This window comes from Pelophylax lessonae (assembly GCF_965119305.1).
Source record: "Pelophylax lessonae genome assembly, chromosome: 10".
NCBI classification, from domain to species: domain Eukaryota; kingdom Metazoa; phylum Chordata; class Amphibia; order Anura; family Ranidae; genus Pelophylax; species Pelophylax lessonae.
The window spans coordinates 168,259,211-168,280,784 of record NC_138777.1 but is presented as its reverse complement, the minus strand read 5'-3'; positions in this window follow the sequence as shown (position 1 = coordinate 168,280,784).

Genomic DNA, 21,574 nt, shown 5'->3' with positions numbered 1-21,574 from the left:
ACCATGTTTGACAGTGGGATGGTGTGATCAGGGTGATGAGCTGTGTTGCTTTTACGCCCAACATAACGTTTTGCATTGTTGCCAAAAGTTCGATTTTGGTTTCATCTGACCAGAGCACCTTCTTCCACATGTTTGGTGTGTCTCCCAGGTGGCTTGTGGCAAACTTTAAACTACACTTTTTATGGATATCTTTAAGAAATGGCTTTCTTCTTGCCACTCTTCCATAAAGGCCAGATTTGTGCAGTATACGACTGATTGTTGTCCTATGGACAGAGTCTCCCACCTCAGCTGTAGATCTCTGCAGTTCATCCAGAGTGATCATGGGCCTCTTGGCTGCATCTCTGATCAGTCTTCTCCTTGTATGAGCTGAAAGTTTAGAGGGACGGCCAGGTCTTCGTAGATTTGCAGTGGTCTGATACAACTTCCATTTCAATATTATCGCTTGCACAGTGCTCCTTGGGATGTTTAAAACTTGGGAAATCTTTTTGTATACAAATCCGGCTTTAAACTTCTCCACAACAGTATCTTGGACCTGCCTGGTGTGTCCTTGTTCTTCATGATACTCTCTGCGCTTTAAACGGACCTCTGAGACTATCACAGTGCAGGTGCATTTACAGAGATGTATAGTAACTAAGTAGAACTACTTCACTACTGTACTTAAGTACCGAAAGGCAGTATCTGTACTTTCCTAGAGTAGAATTTTTTTCTCCTACTTCCACTTTTACTTCACTACATTTTTTCAATGATTTCAATACTTCTACTCCGATATTTTTATTTTGTGCTGCATAGTTACTTGTTATTATTATAAAAATTACCACTGCCAGAACAGTAGATGGCAGGTTTCTTGAACCTCAAAACATGTGTATTATCAGCGCATACGAAAATAAAAGCTACTGTATGTATAAATAAAAGCTACATTTGAAATGATAAAAACCAATATGGTGTTCAAATGTTTGACTTCTTTCTTTAATAACTACATAACACAGTACTTGTACTTTTACTTTCAGTACTTGAGTAGCAATTTTTTTTCAAAACTACTGGTTCTTTTACTTTCAGTACTTGAGTAGCAAAATTTAAAAAAAAAACTACTTGCAATACTTAAGTACAAAAAATGTTATACTTTAGTACTTCTACTCAAGTCACTTTTTGATCGAGCACTTCCACTTCTACTCAAGTCACTTTTTGATCGAGCACTTGTACTTTTACTTAAGTATGGGTTTCGAGTATTTTATACAACTCTGTGCATTTATACGGAGACTTGATTACACACAGGTGGATTCTATTTATCATCATTAGTCATTCAGGTCAACATTGGATCATTCAGAGATCCTCACTGAACTTCTGGAGAGAGTTTGCTGCACTGAAAGTAAAGGGGCTGAATAATTTTGCACGCCCAATTTTTCAGTTTTTTATTTGTTAACAAAGTTTGAAATATCCAATAAATTTTGTTCCACTTCATGATTGTGTCCCACTTGTTGTTGATTCTTCACAAAAAATTACAGTTTTATATCTTTATGTTTGAAGCCTGAAATGTGGCAAAAGGTCGCAAAGTTCAAGGGGGGCGAATACTTTCACAAGGCACTGTACATCTCTCTTTCCTTGAATCTGTTCTTTCACCTTTGTGAAATGCAAGCACTCTCCTTGAAGATCTTCCCTAGGGCTGCTGAATATAATCGAAAGATCGATGCATCGCGATTCGACCCTTCGCGATTCTGCATCGATGCGGGTTGCCGGCATAATCGATTAGGAAATGACGTCATCAGCCGCGGCCACGCCCTATCGCGCAAGGGAGAAAAAGTCACAAGATCGGCAGCGGATTGGTGGGTTAGTGGCGGGAGCTTAATAAAAAGGCTCCGCCCCTCCCCTTCCGTCTCTTTGACCCGGGCCGAGGCGCAGCAAGACATCCCCCGCGTGTATCGGCGTCCCACCTGCGGCCTTGCAACAAAGAAGCCAGCCAGCCAAGCCACAAGCCAGAAGCCAGTCCACACTCCACAGCACAGGAGCGAGGAGCCCCAAGTGCGTCCCCATCGCAGCCAGCCAGTGCCGCCAGCCTCACCGTAGCCGACCATCCCAAGCCCAGCCGCCACTGCCAGTGACGCCAGCCGCCCGCCACAGAGCAGCACAGCACCTGTCCTCCTCTGCAATGCAGTGCACAACAACCCACACAGTCACACAGCAGCAGGTAAGTACTAGTCCGAACAAATAATTGTATAATCATGACATTCATGGGGGTCTCGTCTGTATCTCTGGGGGATGTCTGATGGGGGGGGGGGCTGGGACAGGGGACGGTCAGTCGGGGCCCGGGGGTACTGTTCTGCTGTGGCAGTCTGGCAGCCAGGGCGGCTCTCTCTGAGTGTCAGTGGGGGCCTGGGGGTCTCTGTCAGTGTCAGCTGTGGGGGTCTGGGCAAGGAGGGGACTCACTCAGTGTTTGTCAGTGCTGTGGGGGATTGGGGAAGGTGTGGGACAGTGGGACATCCAGGTCTCTGTCAGTGTGTCCGGCTGTCAGCTCAGCTGTGGGGGGAGGGGGGTCTCTGTCAGTGTCACTGTCACTGTCACAGGCAGCTGTGGGGTAAGGGGGGGCCCCGGGGGTTTTGGCTCAGTGCATGCATAAGAGGGAGTCTGACAGACAGACAGACAGTCATATTTTATGAAAGATGTTGCTTGCTTGACTTGTTGCGGCTTAGTTTACAAGTGGTATTTTTTTATTTTTTTTTTAAACACTGACAGAGTTTGGCAACTTACGTCATCCGTCTCCGTCACATACGTGGTAGCATGGTGGTAATGGCAGAAGGAGAAAAAGATCGAGAGATAAAAAATGCACCTAGCGTTTTAAGAGCAAACATCTGGGCACATTTCGGATTTTACGAACACACAGGGAAGCGTGAGTTGGACAAGACACACGCCGTATGTAAAGCCTGTCACACAAAAATTAAATACCTAGGGAATACTACGAACTTGAGAAACCATGTTAGCCGTTTTCACTCTGAGTTAGTAACACTTGTCACCACCAGCAGTGCCACCACTGCCAAGGAAAGACTGCTAGACCAAGATCAGCCAAGAATTGATGCCATACTGTCAACTTATCCGCCCAACTCAGAAAAAGGGAAGAAACTAACCAAAGCTGTGGCAGCTTTCATCGCCAAGGACCTACGGCCTTACTCAGTTGTGGACAACCCTGGGTTTCGCTACCTTGTGAAGACGCTAGAGCCACGTTATAAGATCCCATCACGCAGTCACTTTACAGAAAACGTTATACCTGCACTCTACCACGACACCAAAGCTCAGGTACTTGCGTCAATGAACCAAGCCAGTCGAGTCGCAATAACGTGTGATTCATGGACTTCAGTCACAACGGAGTCCTATGTTACAATAACAACACATTACGTTCCTAAGGACTGGCAGGTCTTGTCACATGTGTTGCAAACAAGAGCCATTTATGAGTCTCACACAGGTGCTCATCTGGCAGAGCTACTGTCTCATGTCGTGGAAGAATGGCAGCTGTCTGATAAATCTGTAGTGCTTGTGACCGACAACGCGGCGAACATGATAGTTGCAGCTCAAGTTGGTAAATTTCCTCATGTTAAATGTTTTGCCCATACACTCAATCTTGCATGTCAGCGGGCACTGAAAGGGGCCACGCTCTCCAGGCTTCTCGCCAGAGTGCGACGAATATGCACATTCTTCCATCGCAGCACTAGAGCAAGCCACTGTCTAAAAGAGAAACAGAAATGTCTGGGCCTGAAGAATCATAAGCTAATAACTGATGTGCCAACAAGATGGAACAGCGCATATGACATGGTCGAGAGGTTCTTAGAACAACAACCTGCAGTTTGTGCCACCTTGCTGTCTCCAGAAGTCAGAAAAGGAGAGTCTGATCTCTGCACTCTCAATGAAACAGATGTGTCAAATGCAGAGGACGCTGTGAGTACATTAAAGCCAATGAAGGATGCAACCTTGCTGATGTCAGAAGAGCGCAACCCAACAGTGTCTCTCATTGCCCCTCTAAATGCACAACTGCTCCAGAGCATGACAGACACCATGGGAGACACACCCATGACCCATGAGATCAAGAATGCCATCAAAACAGATCTCCTGAAGAGGTACAGCAGTGAGGCAGAGAAGAAGATCCTTCATACAGCCTCTGCACTGGATCCTCGCTTTAAAGGACTGCCTTTTATTCTCACAGAGGAGGAGAGATCAGAGATATACAGAGGAGTGACTGAGGAGGCTGCATCTTTGGAGGTAATTAGAATTTCATCATGTTTCCTCCCAGACAGCTAGAAGCTCAGCTACATTGTGTTGTGTAATAACATGCCCTGATTGTAACGCTCCTGCATTTTTATTGTAGGCTGGATTTACAGCTGCAAAATCTCCACTCAGTAGTCATGTAGAGATGTGTTGAATACCAGATCCAACTCTCCAGGACTCATCACCGTGGGCCTGTCAGCTTAAACATACAGATATATACACACTCAATGAGATGTTCCTGGAGTGATAGGATGTATATGATAGTATGAAGGTGATGTGTTGAAGGGACAGGTGTGAACAGTGACAAGGATGGTAATCACTTGATAGGTTTTGTATAGGAGAGTTCAAGATGGTATTTAGAAATGCAGATAGGTTAGTATCGAGTATGCTAACAGGTGGTGAGGACAGCAGATGATAAATACAGGATAGACTAACCCAGTGCAAGGATAGATAGTAGTAGACAGGAGAGCTAGCAATCCATGCAGCAGTGCAGATGATAGATGGTAGTAGGCTGAAGAGCTAGCAATCTATGTAACAGTGCAGATGATAGGATAGTATAGATAGGTAGTAACAGTCCTATCCCCTGCGGGGTACTTATCACTTGTAATGTTAGTAGTTTAGAGAGGTCCAGTAGATAAGGGATGGTCCGGTAGCGAGATACAGGGATCAGTAGCGAGGTTTCCGGTCTGTTCCAGGTAGAGGGAATAGCTGGAGGTTCCGATCGAGAGACAGGCTTGAAAGCATGTGGATAACAAGGCAGGTTGAACGAACAATGTGAGTGAGACCGCCGGCGGTTGAAATAGCCGCTCTGCGGCGCTCAGCAGTGACATCATCGTTCTTAAAGGTATATGCGTACCACCTGAAGAGAAAGGTGTGACGCATCACAGAGGAAAGTGGTGATTAAGGGTACCGGAGGTACCAGAATCTTACAGTACCCCCCCCTTAAGGCCGGCTCCGGAAGGCCTATAGGACAGGTTTCTCTGGATGTTTCGAGTGAAAGTTCCGTATAAGTCTAGGCGCATGAATATCAGAGGTATCTAGCCAGGTGTCGTCTTGGGGTCCATAGTTCTTCCATCTTATGAGATACTGGAGTCTTCCTCTATGGATGCGAGAATCCAAAATTTCTTTGATCTCATACTCTTCTCCGCCTTCAACTTGTATTGGAGGTGGAGGCAAGATGGTAGGCCTTATTCCTTGGTTAGGAACATGGGGCTTCAGTAGCGACACATGGAAGATGGGATGGATCTTGAGGTCTGCTGGTAGGGTGAGCTGTATTGCAGCTTTTCCGATAAGTTTTTTAATTGGGAAGGGTCCCAAAAATAAAGGTCCAAGCTTCTTGCTAGGGATTTTTAATCTTAAGTTCTTTGTCGATAGCCAAACAAGGTCCCCAATAGCATACTGAGGAGAAGGTCTTCTACGAAGGTCGTAGTACTTTTTTTGTTGACTGTGAGCGTGTGATATAGTGGTATTGAGTAAGCCCAAAGAGTCTTTTATTTGGGTAAGGTAATCCGAGGCTACTGGGTTACTCGATGGCAGGATGCGTGGTGGAAGAAGAGTGGGATGAAACCCATAGTTCAAATAGAACGGACTTTGCTTCGTGGTAATGTGGGTTGCGTTGTTGTAAGTAAATTCTGCTAGAGGAAGGAGATCCACCCAATCATCCTGCAAGTATGATGTGTAGCAACGTAGATATTGCTCAATGCACTGGTTGACTCTTTCAGTCTGTCCGTTGGTCTGAGGATGGTAGGGAGAAGTGAGCTTTCGCTCAATGCATAAAATTTGACAAAGTGCTTGCCGAAATTTAGAGATGAATTGTGAACCACGGTCGGACAGAAGAGTTTTTGGAATTCCATGCAACTTAAACACATGTTTCATCAGTAGTTCTGCTGTTTGTTTAGATGAAGGTAGTCTACGGATAGCAATGAAATGTGCCATCTTTGTCAAGTGGTCCACTGACACTAGGATGGTATTAAATCCTTTAGAGGGTGGTAGTTCTACTATGAAATCTAAGGATACAACTTCCCATGGAACCTGGGGTATTGGTAGACTACAAAGTAGCCCAGATGGTTTTGTAGTGTCAATTTTGGACCTTGCACAGATGTCACATGAAGAAACAAATTTTTGTACAGACGTCTTCATATCAGGCCACCAAAACTGCCTGGTGAGCAAATTAAAGGTTTTCGTTATACCCATATGTCCTGCCATGGGCACATCATGCGATAACTCCAAAATCTTGGTGCGCATAGTAGGGGGTATGTAGAGTTTGTCATTGTAATAGAGGAAGCCTTCTGCATCAGTATTTAGTTGTGGTGGAGGTGAATCCATTCTTATACTGTGCAAAATCTCTTCCTTCAAGGAACGGACAACACCAATAATGCGTTCATAGGGTATTATGGGAATGGAAGGGATTTCGGCGCAGTTATCTTCGGTTAATCGTGATAGCGCATCCGCTTTTTTATTTTTGTCTGCAGGCGTGTAGGTCACGAGGAAATTAAATCTTAAAAAGAATAATGACCATCGTACCTGCCGGTGGGAGAGAGTCTTGTTAGTCTGGAGATATTGAAGGTTTTTATGATCTGTATATATGAGTATTGGTAACTGGGTACCTTCGAGCAGATGTCGCCAATTCTCCAGTGCCAGTTTTATGGCAAGTAACTCCTTTTCACCCACTGGGTAATTCACCTCTGGGCTGCTTAGTGATTTTGAAAAGAAAGCAACTGGGTGAAGTGATGAAGTGTTTGTTGGTCGTTGGGAGAGAACTGCTCCTACTGCCATATTTGACGCATCTACCTCTAGAATATATTGGAGGGATGGGTCTGGATGGCGTAGTATGGGAGCAGAAGTAAAGCTTGATTTTAACAAGCAGAAAGCTTGATTTGCTTCTTCTGACCATTTGAATGTTTTTTTTATACTTGTCAGTTGTGTGAGAGGTCTCACAATAGCGGAAAAGTTCTTGATGAACTTCCTATAGAAGTTCGAGAATCCAAGGAATCGCTGTAGGGCCTTACGAGTTGTTGGTATAGGCCAGTCTAGAATACAGGATATCTTACTTATATCCATCTTAATTCCAGTTTTGGATATGAAGTATCCTAGAAATAATATTTCTTCTTTATGAAATAGACATTTTTTTAATTTCACATATAGTCTGTGTGAGAGCAGTCTGGACAACACAAGTCTAATGCCCCATACACACGTGCAGATTATCTGCAGACTTTTGTCTGCAGACTTACCTTTTTTATGTAGTGCAAGGGCCTGCAGGATTGCATACAAATTGAAAATGTTTAGGTTTGACCTCATATTATATGGTTTTGGTAAGTCTGCAGACAAAAGTCTGCAGATAATCTGCATGTGTGTATGGGGCATTACATGTTTTATGTGTTCAGGCATAGATCGAGAATAAATAAGTATATCGTCTAGGTATACTACAACACAGACATCAAGTAAGTCTCTAAAGATGTTGTTTATGAATCTTTGGAAAGCTGCGGGAGCATTACATAGCCCGAATGGCATCACAAGGTATTCAAATAGTCCGTATCTGGTTCTGAATGCTGTTTTCCACTCATCCCCGTCACGGATTCGGATTAGGTTGTATGCCCCTTTCAGGTCTAATTTGGTGAAATAAGTAGCCCCACGTACCTGTTCAATAAGTTCAGGGATGAGCGGCAAAGGATAGCGATCCTTTATCGTAATCGTGTTTAATTGCCTATAATCGATAATAGGCCTGAGACTGGAATCCTTATTGCGGACAAAGAAAAGTCCTGCAGCAGTGGAAGAAGTAGAGGGTCTAATGAACCCTTTTGTCAAATTCTCATCCAAGTATTCCTTGAGATGAGAAAGTTCATCCTGTGAAAGGGGATAAACATGACCGAAAGGCAATTTGCTGTTAGGGAGTAGATCGATAGTGCAATCGTAATCCCTATGGGGAGGCAACACTTGAGCATTTTTCTCAAGGAACACTTCGGACAGATCCTGATAGCATAGTGGTGCAATTTCATCTGACACCACAGACAGAATCTTCCCATAAGATGGGAGGTTACACGTATTCTCACAATAGTGAGAAGGAAAAACTAGTCTGTTTTTTCCAATCTATGATTGGTTGGCGTGTGTGTAACCAGGGAAGTCCCAAAATAATAGGAAAATGAGGTGAGGATATTATGTCAAAGGTGATGGTCTCCACATGTGATTCGTTGGTAGTGGCAAGGAGTGCCTGTGTCTGGTTGGTGATTGGACCAGAAGACAGTGGAATACCATTAATGAAACTAACAGAAACAGGCTTAGATTTTGAAACAATAGGTATTTTATTTAAGGTAACAAAGCGTGTATCAATATAGTTTCCACAAGATCCAGTGTCGACCATAGCCTTGGTGGTGATCCTAGTTTGGTCCCACTGTAATATTAAATGAACAAAAAGATAGGGGTTAGAGAAGGAAGTCGTTAATCCTCCTAGCAAGACATGTGAACACTCACCCTCTTTTTTGCGGACAAGGGGACAGGTGCTTATCAAATGATCCGAGGATGCGCAGTACATGCAGAGATTTCTGGATGTTCTTCTAGCTCGTTCAGTAGTCGTTAAAGGTGGGCGTATGGTTCCTACATCCATGGGAGTAGGGTCAACGACCGAAATCTGAGAAGGACTAGACAATGGCATTCCCATCTTTTCAGCCCTTCTTTCTCGCAGTCGTCTGTCGATGTTGATACTAAGTTGTATCAAGGCCTCCAAGGTGCCAGGTAAATCCGCTCGGGCGAGCTCGTCTTTAACAGCTTCCGATAACCTGAGTCTGAATTGAGTTCGCAAAGATGTGTCATTCCACCCTGAATCAAGGGTCCATCTTTTGAACTCAGATACAAAGTCTTCTACAGGTCTCCTTCCTTGTTTTAAGGCCCTCAACTGAATATCAGCAGTACTCTGCCTATTGGGGTCATCGTATATACTAGCGAGTTCCGCTAGGAATAAAGAATAGGTATTGAGAATCTGATCATTACTCTCAAAGAGAGAGTCTGCCCAGGCTCGTGGATCACCCGTCAGGTATGAGATAACGGTACAGACTTTTATTTGATCAGTGGGGTATGTACGAGGTTTTAACAAAAAAAGCAATTGACATGCGTTTTTGAATTCACAAAATTTTTTCCGATCACCTGTAAACACTAGAGGAGGGTTTATTTTAGGTTCAGGAGGCTGAATAGCAGTAAGCCGTGAGAGCTGAGTTACCTGCTGTGTCAGAGTCTGATTCTTTTCTTGTACGTCAGTCAGAGCAAGTATTAACGCTTTTACTTGTTGTGTTAATTGTGTCACTTGAGTGGGTAATTCTGCTGAATCCATTTTTAAGGTTCGTTCAATCTGTAACGCTCCTGCGTTTTTATTGTAGGCTGGATTTACAGCTGCAAAATCTCCACTCAGTAGTCATGTAGAGATGTGTTGAATACCAGATCCAACTCTCCAGGACTCATCACCGTGGGCCTGTCAGCTTCAACATACAGATATATACACACTCAATGAGATGTTCCTGGAGTGATAGGATGTATATGATAGTATGAAGGTGATGTGCTGAAGGGACAGGTGTGAACAGTGACAAGGATGGTAATCACTTGATAGGTTTTGTATAGGAGAGTTCAAGATGGTATTTAGAAATGCAGATAGGTTAGTATCGAGTATGCTAACAGGTGGTGAGGACAGCAGATGATAAATACAGGATAGACTAACCCAGTGCAAGGATAGATAGTAGTAGACAGGAGAGCTAGCAATCCATGCAGCAGTGCAGATGATAGATGGTAGTAGGCTGAAGAGCTAGCAATCTATGTAACAGTGCAGATGATAGGATAGTATAGATAGGTAGTAACAGTCCTTAATGTGCATAGGTAGATAGTGCAATAAGGTTATGGAGGGTTCCCCTGCGGGGTACTTATCACTTGTAATGTTAGTAGTTTAGAGAGGTCCAGTAGATAAGGGATGGTCCGGTAGCGAGATACAGGGATCAGTAGCGAGGTTCCGGTCTGCTCCAGGTAGAGGGAATAGCTGGAGGTTCCGATCGAGAGACAGGCTTGAAAGCATGTGGATAACAAGGCAGGTTGAACGAACAATGTGAGTGAGACCGCCGGCGGTTGAAATAGCCGCTCTGCGGCGCTCAGCAGTGACATCATCGTTCTTAAAGGTATATGCGTACCACCTGAAGAGAAAGGTGGGACGCATCACAGAGGAAAGTGGTGATTAAGGGTACCGGAGGTACCAGAATCTTACACTGATTCACTGATGCGGTGTGGGAAGTGGAACTTTATGGTATGGATTACCGTGCAGTTTCCCACACCTCATCAATGAATCACACTCTTAGTCAGTTCAGCTCTTCTTATACTATTATCTTTTGTTCAAACACACAGATTACATCTAATAGAAGGACAAATGTGGATGAAGTGCCTAGGGAAAAAGCAACTGTGGAAGAAGAAACAACACCCATTGAGGACAGCCATTCTCCTCCCAAAAAAAAGGCCACAACATCGCTGCTCATGACTTTGCTGGGGCAGTCTTTCACTGATGGTGCAATAGAACCTAAGACCCCCTATGCCAAGGCAGAAGACGAAATGGGAAAATATTGTAAAGCCCCACCTCTGCCTCTCACTGAGGACCCTTTGAAATGGTGGCGTGAGCATGAGGTCATATTCCCCCTCCTCTCTCAGCTGTCAAAGCAATACTTGTGTATCCCAGGTACAAGTGTATCTGCAGAGCGGGTTTTCTCTACTGCAGGAGATGTTATAACAGTGAAAAGAAGCAGTCTGAAACCTGAGCATGTGGATCATCTAGTGTTCTTACAGAAAAACCTACATGTTCCCAAATGCTAAGCACTGAAATAATTACTAATTCATGTTTTTAATGAATTAGTAATTACTAATTCAATCTGCCGCCAGTCACCAGTCAGTCACATCACCAGTCTTGTTTTATAGCTTTATAGCACTGATGGTTTGTTTTTGAAGATTGTCTTGTCCAATGTGTCCATTTCCAATCCATAATCCGTTCCGTTGCTTCACACTAAAAGTGTCTAGGCAAGTAGGCAGGGGTTCATTTAACCCTCAACCAAATAAATAAATATTATAAAGTGTATTTTCTTCTAGACAACTGACTGACACCAAGCCAGCCACGGTGCAGCATTATAGGAAGGAAAATCATTGAGAGAAATAACTTGAACATTTGAAGCTTAACCTCGAGTAAATCTTATCTTATTGGATCACAAATAAATACACCAATTGTGGATTCTTGTGTAATATACTATATTTGTGAGTTTGTGAATGTGACCCCCATAGGATTTCCTCAAGGTTAAGCTTCAGTTTACAATTTATTCTCTCAAGGATTTTCCTTCCTCTAATGGTGGCTTGTTGGCTAGCTTGGCTTCAGTTACAGATGTAATCGACATGGTAGAGTGCTGCTCAGTGCAGTGCAGGTAAAGTTTTCTTTCTGTAATGTGACTGACTGACTGACTGTCGTGACAACTCAAGAGCTTATAACGCAGCTCTAGCATTAACTCAACACACACACACAGTGTGTGTGTGTGTTGAGTTGATGCTGAGGCTGCGTATAAGCTTTTGAGTTGTCACGAGTCACGACACACACACACTGTGTTTAGTTGACTGGCAATGGCAGGGGCAAACACAATCGCAGTGAACCTGGAACATTTTATATTTTTTACAGCTTTTCTGGCACTGGAGAGATGGAGAATGGCTTGTTTTCAAAAATGGTCCATTCACATAAGTGAATTGATAATTATTTAAGCTTAAGCTTATATTTGTATAACTCCCCTCTAGCAGCCATCAACTCACTTCACTTGAGTTGACTGGCAGTTGCAGGGGGAAACAAACATCACGGTGAACATGGAAGTTATGCAGCAGTGCACTATTGCCAGGTTCACCTTTGATATTTGCTACTAGTCAGGAAGTGCTCTGTTTTGTAGAGGACAGGTTATGGCACACACCTGGAATTTATTGCAACGCATGTCTGTCTGCTGGTCTGTTGTACTCTGTAGCAATAGCAAGTGTAGGGGGTTCCCTCAACCAAACAAATACTAAAGGTAAAAGTGTATCTAGACAACTGAAGGCAAGCCAGGCAGCCACGGTACAGGAAAGGACATCCTTGAAAGATTAAATCAATCATACATTGAAGCGTAAAACCTTGATTAAATCTTTACTGGATCACAAATACACACAAACCTGACCTAACCTATATGCCTTGAGTTGTACCAGTGTGCCAATGCCAAACCTTTCTTCAGTTCTCATGATTCTGATGCAGACAATCGTGTTGTGTGTTTTTTTGTGATCCCATGAAGATTTACTCAAGGTTTAAGCTTCAGTTGATGATTTACTCTGTCAAGGGTTTTCCTTCCTCTAATGGTGGCTTTGGCTTGGCTTCAGTTGGATTTAATCGTGGTAGAGACAGAGACTGTCTGCAGGACAGGTAACGTTTTCTGTAAAGTAAGTGACATAAAAGTGACATAAGTGAATTGATAAGCTTGAAGCTTATATTTGTAACTCCCCTCTAGCAGCCAATCCATCAACTCACTTGAGTTGACTGGCAGTTGCAGAGGGAAACAAACATCATGGTGAACATGGAAGTTATGCAGCAGTGCACTATTGCCAGGTTCACCCTTGATGTTTGCTACTAGTCAGGAAGTGCTCTGTTTTGTAGAGGACAGGTTATGGCACACCTGGAATTTATTGCAATGCATATTCACATAAAAGGATTTATATATAATGTTTTGTGGGAATTTATGATGACCATTTTCACAAGAATATTAGCTTGGCTGGCTGGCTTCTTCTATCTTGGCTTGCCTTTAAAGTACAACTATAGGCAAAACTTTATCCAAAATCAAAAAAGTTTTGCCTTTAGTTGTACTTTAAATGGTGGTAGACCTGGCTTATATTAATATTTTCTTTTATGAAGCAGTAAACTGCACTACTACAGTTTTCTACTAATTTTACTGTTACTTCTAATAAAATACTAGTGTTGTTGTCTGTCTCTGCTATGCTGTTTGCATTTTCAGACCTTCCTATATGTTTGCAGTGCAAGTGCACTAAAGTATGCAGGCCATGACAGGGTCCAGGAAAGTGTCCTTTGAAGCAAATGAAAATAAAAAGGATTCTTTTATTTGTGACTGCTTGATTGTTTGTTTTTTTTGATAAAGTTTTGAAAACCATTGGGCAGTGGGCTGGGCATGGGCATTGGGCAGTAATCGTGATGCATCGTGATGCATCGTGATGCATCGTGGAATCGTATCGAATCGCGACCCTAATAATCGTAATCGCATCGAATCGTGAGGTTAGTGAAGATGCGCAGCCCTAATCTTCCCTAAACAAATCCAGTTTTCACTGGAAGGAGCGGACAGCGGTCATCAAATCACAGATGGAATTGTTCTTGCCCTGGAGCTTTAAATTGAGTTCATTAAGGTGTGATGTTATGTCCACTAAGAAAGCAATATTATCCATTGTGCTCTCATTTTGTAAAAACAGTGAAAACTGTTTTGCTTTCTGGCTTTTGAGTTGTACTAAGAAAGCTGCTACTTCAGTTCGAATGGACCAAAACCTTTCCAATACACTGCCTTTTCTCAACCACCTAACATTGTTGTGAAGTAAAAGGTCATTTGCATTTGCCTCAATTTCTTTAAGAAACTCTCTTAGTAAACGATGTTGATGGGATGAGGATACCCTGAGGAAGTTGATGAGTTTCATCCTTGTGTCCATGATTTCTGCAAACTTTTCTGATAGAGTAGCACACAGGACAGTCTGGTAAATGATGCAGTGGTAAGCAATAAGGTCAGGGTTGTCCTTTTTCAGTCGTGCCACAGCTCCTCTCTCCTTTCCTGCCATGGCGGGGGCACCATCTTTGGTGACTGACACTACTTTTTTCAGGTCTATCTTCCTCTTTTTCAGAATCTCCCTAATGGCCTCATATATGTCTTCTCCTCTTGTATGTGTCTCAAGTGGTGTTACACCTAACAGGTCCTCACGGAGTTCTTTTGTTTCTTTGTGAAAAAATCTTACATGCACCAAAAGCTGGGCATTATCTGTTATATCTGTTGATTCATCAATGTCTAAAGAAATGCATACTGCACTCTGAATAGCTGCATCAAGTTGGCACATACATCCTCTGTTAATATTTCAGTCTTTTTTGTTGCCGTTGACGCTGATAGTGGGATTTGATTGATTTTTTCACACAGCTCTTTTTGTTTACTCTCAAGTAAAGTTTCAGCAACAGCATTCAAGCACTCCTTAACCACTTAAGCCCCGGAAGATTTTACCCCCTTCCTGACCAGGGCCTATTTTGCGATTCGGCACTGCGTGACTTTAACGGACAATTTCACAGTCCTGCGACGCTGTACCTAAACTAATTTGACGTCCTTTTTTTCCCACAAACAGAACTTTCTTTTGGTGGTATTTGATCACCTGTGCGATTTTTTGATCATGCGCTATAAACAAAAAAAGATCGTCAATTTTGCAAAAATAACAATATTTTTCACATTTTTTTTATATGAAATTCCCCCAAAAAATGTAAAAATCAAAATTTTTTAACTATTTAGGCCAATTTGTTTTCTGCTACATATGTTTGGTAAAAAAAAAAAATGCAAAAAGCGTATTTTGATTGGTTTGCGCAAAAGTTATTGCATTTACTAACTACGGGAAAGATTTTTGTCATTTTTGTTGTTTTTTTTAATGCGTAATGGCGGCGATCTGCGATTTTTTTGCGGGACTGCGACATTGCGGCAGACACATCGGACCCTTGACTGACATTTTTGACACTTTTGGGGTTACCAGTGACATTACTACAGTAATCAGTGCTATACATATGCACTGTTACTTTAAAATGACACTGGCAGTGAAGGGGTTAACTTTTTTTTGAGAGGGAGGGGTTAAGTGTGTCCCTAGGGGCATGCTTCTAACTGTGATTGGCTGTGGCTTGAGGTGTAAGAACAGTGATCAACGGTCCTACATAGCAGAACTGTATGATCACTATTCTTACACAGGGGAGAATGACAGGCGGCTTGTTTACATTAGCCGCCTGCCTTTCTCCCGGTTTAACGGACGATCGCGAGTGCCCGTTTATGCTGTGACTTGTAGTCTTTCACTAGTTGGGGAGCCGGGGGGGCCCCTCTTCTGCTCTGAGGGGCTTATACTGGGACAGTGGGGCCTGTAGAAGTAGTTGGTGGTTGGGCCGGGGTGTGACACATCCTTAGCTCTGAGCATCTGAGACATTCATGCTGGGACCTGTAGTCCACTTTTTGGGGGGGGTCACACCCCCAAAATGAAGGACTACAAGTCCCAGCATGAACCCCCGAAAATCATCCTTGTGACCTCCTCTTCCCATCCCTCTGCAGGTGTCATCTGCTGTGCTGTTTCTTGTTTTATCCATGATCCTCTCCTATTTCACCTTTGCAGTTGTGCTGTGTAATCTTGGCTCAGGCTAGGTACTGCTAGTTCCCTGCTTCGGCTCTCTAAAACACATGGAGAAGATGCAGGGAGCTGGGTGGAGCCAAGTTCACAAGGAGGGAGTTGAGTCCTCCTTCGCTCTGATTGCTGGGGCGTCGGCCTCTTCCTGACATCCAGGTTGCTAGACACCAGGTGATCTAGCAACCAGTACGGGCGGGCAGCAGACAGAGCGAGGCCAGCGGTGCCAGCGTCTTGGCAGATGCAAGCCAAGTAAGTAAAGCAGAAGTGTTCGGTGTAGATCGGAGCTGCTGATACCTGCCAGCCTTTTCTGGGGGCATCAAATCAGCTCAGGGGGAAATTGGCACCCTTCCCCCTGGCCCAGTCTGCTCCTGCCTGTACTATGATCATTGTAGACTATGAGGTGAGACCCCAGAACACTTCCAGCTACACTGACAAATTTCCCCCCCCCCCCCGTGTCCAGCTTCCTTCTCCTATGGTAGTCTTCATTCAAAGCTCAGCACAGCTTTACTGTATTCATGCACTCCCCATCCCCATGTCCTGTGTGATTCATTTTCTCATGAATTAGGATGTACAATGTATACTTTTTGATTAGAGAACACTGGGTGGGAACCTATTATCAGTTCCTCCCATCTTGTATATGCTCACTGGCTACACAGGAACAGTGTCCCTCCCTGGAAGCAATGTCACTAGCTTTCAGTAACCACCAATGCTGTATCTTGGCCTAGGGCAGCATATTGCAGGGGGGGCAGCATGGAAAGAGTCCCCTCCGGCTCTTATAGGGCAGACTGGGCCAGGAGATAAATCAGTCTAGGGCCCCTATATTTGGGTGGTCAGCTTTCTACAACTGTGGGGGAGGGGGGCACTGCTTCTAGTTTTTATTGTCCTATCACAGCGGACCTCTCATCTGAGTTCTCAGCTATAGTGAGACAGATTCTATGTCGGGAGGCTGAAACTGTCTGGAGGAGAAAGTCAGCTGATGGGAGTGGGCCAGTAGAATGAAGGGGGCGGAGCTCTCCATTGGGTTAGGAGACCCCCATGTTGGGAGAAGTGCAGTGGAGACACTTGAAGGGAGCCAGGCAGGCTGTAAATACCTAGGCTCAAAGGAAAACTACACCAGTTAAGTGGAAATTGCAGGGCAACTACCTATCTGCTATGGGGCTTCTAATCTGGGTAGTAGGGATGGTGCAGATGCAAGGGAGGCTCAGATGGTCAGCTACACTTAGGAGGTAGGTAGTAGGACTTTCCTGCAAACCTTTGGGTGATCACAATCTAATATATATATATATACTGTATACACTAGAAACACCCGAGGGCTTTCAAGCTTGCAATGATGCATACGGCAGTTAAATATTAAGAAATCTTCTTCTTATTTATTTGCCTTTGGCAAAGGAGCAGCTACATATATGAAAAGTGACGTATCATAGACATCAGCTACTGGTAAGCAATATAGGAGGTAGGTGTTAATGTTTATACAGTACCTGACTAGCTTATATTGCATGGAGTACCCAGGGTAAAAGGTAACCTATGCTATTTGGAGAAAACTTGCATGGCACTTATCTAGTTGCCAAAGGGCTTTTTATCCAAGTATGGTGCAGACACAAGGGACACTGACATGTTCACTTATACCAGGCAGGTAGGTAGTAGGACTCTCCCGCAATCCTTTGCTTATGTCGGTTGTGCATATTAAGAAATCTTAATTTTAATTCTGGTAATTGCTGATGAGTAAAAGAGATGGATTTATTTGTTCCTATTTGTTCTTGCCCCCAATCCTTTGCTCAATGCCTGGACCACCTACCCTTATTACTGTGCCATATGCTTTCTGCTGCACCACTGGCATGGTTATATCCTCTTAGTCCTCTTCACAAATTTAGAAGAATTTGTGAACTAGAATTATGAACCCATTTTTTTTTTTTTTTATAGAGTAAGGGTTATGGGTTCTGTGAGTATATTTTTTGCCATCCCTGTCCCATTGCAAAGATTTCCCTTCATTTCCTGCCCCATAGCCAAAAAGGAAGTGAGAGGGTATCCATTGCCTGCCCCCCCCCCCCCATCCCTCAGAACTAGTGTTCCCACTGGAAAATTATAGCGTGGATCCTAAACAGGAAGTGGTGTGGCCTTGACAGAAAAGGATAGGTCATATTTCAATTAGGAGGTGCACGAGTTTAGTCAGGCCTAGGGCAGCACAAAACCTAAATACACCACTGGTAACCACACCCACTTGCTGCTCTTGGACTCCGCAGGAAGAGGAATTGAAGTCATGTGACAGCACTGAAAACTGCAAAATAAAGGAAGATAAACTGGGATTTGCTAATTTTGACACATAAGGCTGAACTCAGCTTACATTAAAGAGGAAGTAAACCCTTCTCTGCAACTTTTACCTATAGGTAAGCCTATGATAAGGCTTACCTATAGGTACTGTAAATATCTCCTAAACATGTACTGTTTAGGAGATATTTACCTTAAATGCAGCCAGTGACATCACTGGCGCATGTGATCTGAAGGAACGGCCGCTGGTGCCGTTCCTTCAGAGCCCCGTGCCGTGACCGTTGGCTCCCGCGCGCCAATTAGATGGCCGGATGCCGCGATCCCGGAAGACGGGTGACTGAACATGTACATGTAAGCGGGCGGCACGGCGGGGGCTCGTTCTAAGGTAAGTATTTCATAATGAGCTAGTATGCGATGCATACTAGCCCATTATGTGTTTCTCTTTCAGGTTGGAAAAAAAAGAAAATTTACAACCTCTTTAATGATTGCAGGGGAGTATTTAAGGTTTTAGGCTGTACTTTAAGTAGCAGAGGGGTTATTAATTGGTTTCAGGCTGTTTTAGTGCACTAGATGGGCAAGAATGAGGCAAACTCCAAAACAGGAATGGTTTTACAGGTAGAGGCCACATTGACATTTTTTTCCTCCCTGCTCATCTTTTTTGACTGTTTTTCACTAGTTTTGCATTTGACTAGGGTCAGTGTCACTACTGCCCTCTTCACTCTTCACTCTTCTACAGCACTGCCCCCTCTCAAAACACAATCTCGGCTCTTCACAGCCCCCCCACAGCACTAACCCCCCTTTACTCTGCCCTTCACTCTCCTACCACAGACCAAGTGGAGAGCAGGATGGTAATAAGCTGGGTGTGGGAGGCACAGCTCTGCATTCACCCAATAGTAGGTAATAAACTAAGTGTGAGTAAAAAGTGGACTTCAGGAGGCACAGCTCTTCATTGGATGGAGGGCGGGAGCTGCACGAGTTAACTTTTCAGATTAACTAGCAGGTGATTGGTGGCTAGGATGCAAGGCGGTCCTAGCCACCAATTAGTTGCTGGTAAATATGAACAATTACCAGCCAGCAGCTCCTGTTTCTGCCCAATGCAGAGCTGTGCCTCTTGCCCTCAGCTTATTTCTCATACAGTTTATTACCAGCCTGTCTCCCGACATGCAGAAAATGATAGCAGCTGAGGCGCAGTAATAGAAGCAGCTCCTAAATGGCAGGACCCCGGGTCCGGGTTGGGACAGTGGCTCAGTCCGGATCCATACCACCATTTAGTGATGCCTGCCTTAAAGCAAGCCTTTGGACACAAACCAACTAACTGTGGAAGCTTGGCTCTGTTCTTGTGCTAGCTGTGGTCAGTTTACATCAAGGGAGTAGAGGATTGGCGGGATCAACCAGGTATTTTACATGAAAGGAGGCAAGGAAAGGGAAGCAGACTATATTTTGATGTAAATGGACCAACACACCCATAGATTTATTAATTTTTTTTTATTAGGGGTAACAAACTTTAGTTTTTTTCTTCTTTTTTAACCAAGCATAGACACAATATTGTGCAATTTGTTTAAACACTTGCCGACCGGTCACGTTGACCATACTGCGGCAAAGTGGCTCGATATCGTCCAGCGACATAGACCTACGTCGCTGGACTCCTCCACTTGTGGGCGGCGAGCGCGTGCCGCTGGAGGCTCGCTCCCGCTGTTTTCAGTCACAGCGGGAGTCGGGCCAGGGGAGGAGAGGCGATGATCACCGCCACTCTTCCCCGATCGTCGGGGATCGAGTGTGGAAATCCGCTCGCTTGTGTAAACAAAGCGGGCGGATCTCCTAAGTGACAGGCAGGGTCAGATTGCAGGATTCAGCATAGCTGAACCTGCGATCTGTCCCTGTGTCACATAGTCCCCTCTCCCCACACACGTTAGTAAGCACCAGGCATACATTAACCCCTTGATCACCAATAAAAATTAACCCCTTCCCTGCCAGTGTCATTTTTACAGAAAAAGTGCATATTTATAGCACTGATTACTGTAGTAATGTCACTGGTACCCCCAAAAGTGTCAAAAATGTCAGTCAAGGGTCCGATCTGTCCGCCGCAATGTCGCAGTCCCGCAAAAAAAAAAAAAAAAAAAAAAAAAACGCAGATCGCCGCCATTACTAGTTAAAAAAACCAATAAAAATGACATAAATTTCCCGTAGTTAGTAGCTGCGATAACTTTTGCGCAAACCAATCAAAATACGCTTATTGCGATTTTTTTTACCAAAAATATGTAGCAGAAAACAAATTGGCCTAAAATGTAAAAAAAATTTGATTTTTACATTTTTTTGGGGGGAATTTCATATAAAAAAAAATGTGAAAAATAGTTATTTTTTTCAAAATTGTCGCCCTTTGTTTATAGCGCAAAAAGTAAAAATCGCACAGGTGATCAAATACCACCAAAATAAAGCTCTATTTTGCACGACCGCGCAATTGTCCGTTAAAGTAACGCAGTGCCGAATCGCAAAATATGGCCTGGTCAGGAATGGGGTAAAATCTTCCGGTCTTAAAGTGGTTAAAAATACGCTCATTGAGAATTTTTTTGTCAAAGACATGTAGCTAAATACATTTTGGCCTAAATATATGACAAAAATTTAATATATTGGATATATAACTGTCAAAGTAGAAAAATAGTTATTTTTTAAAAATTTTTGCATTTTTTTATTAATATCGCAAAAAATAAAAAGCGCACAGGTGATCAAATACCACCAATAGAAAGCTCTGTTGGTGGGAAAAAAAGGACGTAAATTTCGTTTGGGCGTTGCATGACCGCGCAATTGTCAGTTAAAGTCGCACAGTGCCGAATCGCAAAAAGTGGCCTGGACGTAAGACAGCAAAATCCTCAGGTGGTAAAGTGGTTAAGTCTTTTTTTTTTCGTCTTAGATGAATGCACTTTACAAAATTATCCTACAAAGTACAAAGAGCAAGGATGATGGGCAGATTTCAGTAATAGAGCAAGTTTACATTTTACCAGAGAGAAATCAGTGATCGTGATAGTTACAATGGATCTAGCGGAATGTTTACCAGGAAACGCTATAAATGAATGATACAAGTTGCTAAAAACAAAACAGAAGGAGACAGCTTTTTTTTTTTTATAAATGTTAGAAGCTTTATTTGGTTTTGAACAATCCACCATAAACACATTTCTAATTTACGAAGTGCTTACAAATGTATGATGTTAAACTGTTTTATTTCAATATTTATTTTTTTTAACCAGAAATAGAAGCAAATCTTGTTTATGTCAGAAACAAAACAATACAAAAAAAAAAAAAAAAAGCGGCAGTTTAGGGTTGACAGTTACAGAATAAAAGTAATATAATACACAATTAAAAAAAAAAAAAAAAAAAAAAAAAACAGCATTGAACCATCAGATGTTGAATACAGAGCTGAAATCACATCTTAAAAAGAAAAAAAAAAAAAGGGGGGGGGGCATTTCAGTGTACTACTTAAATAAAAAAAATAAAAAAAGATTATATATATATATATATATATATATATATATATATATATATATAGAGTGATGATTTATATTTTAAAGCAACAGTATCAGCATTTATATGTATACAGCTTTGAAGAATGGCAGTTATCAGACTGACCAGTAGAAGTAATATAATT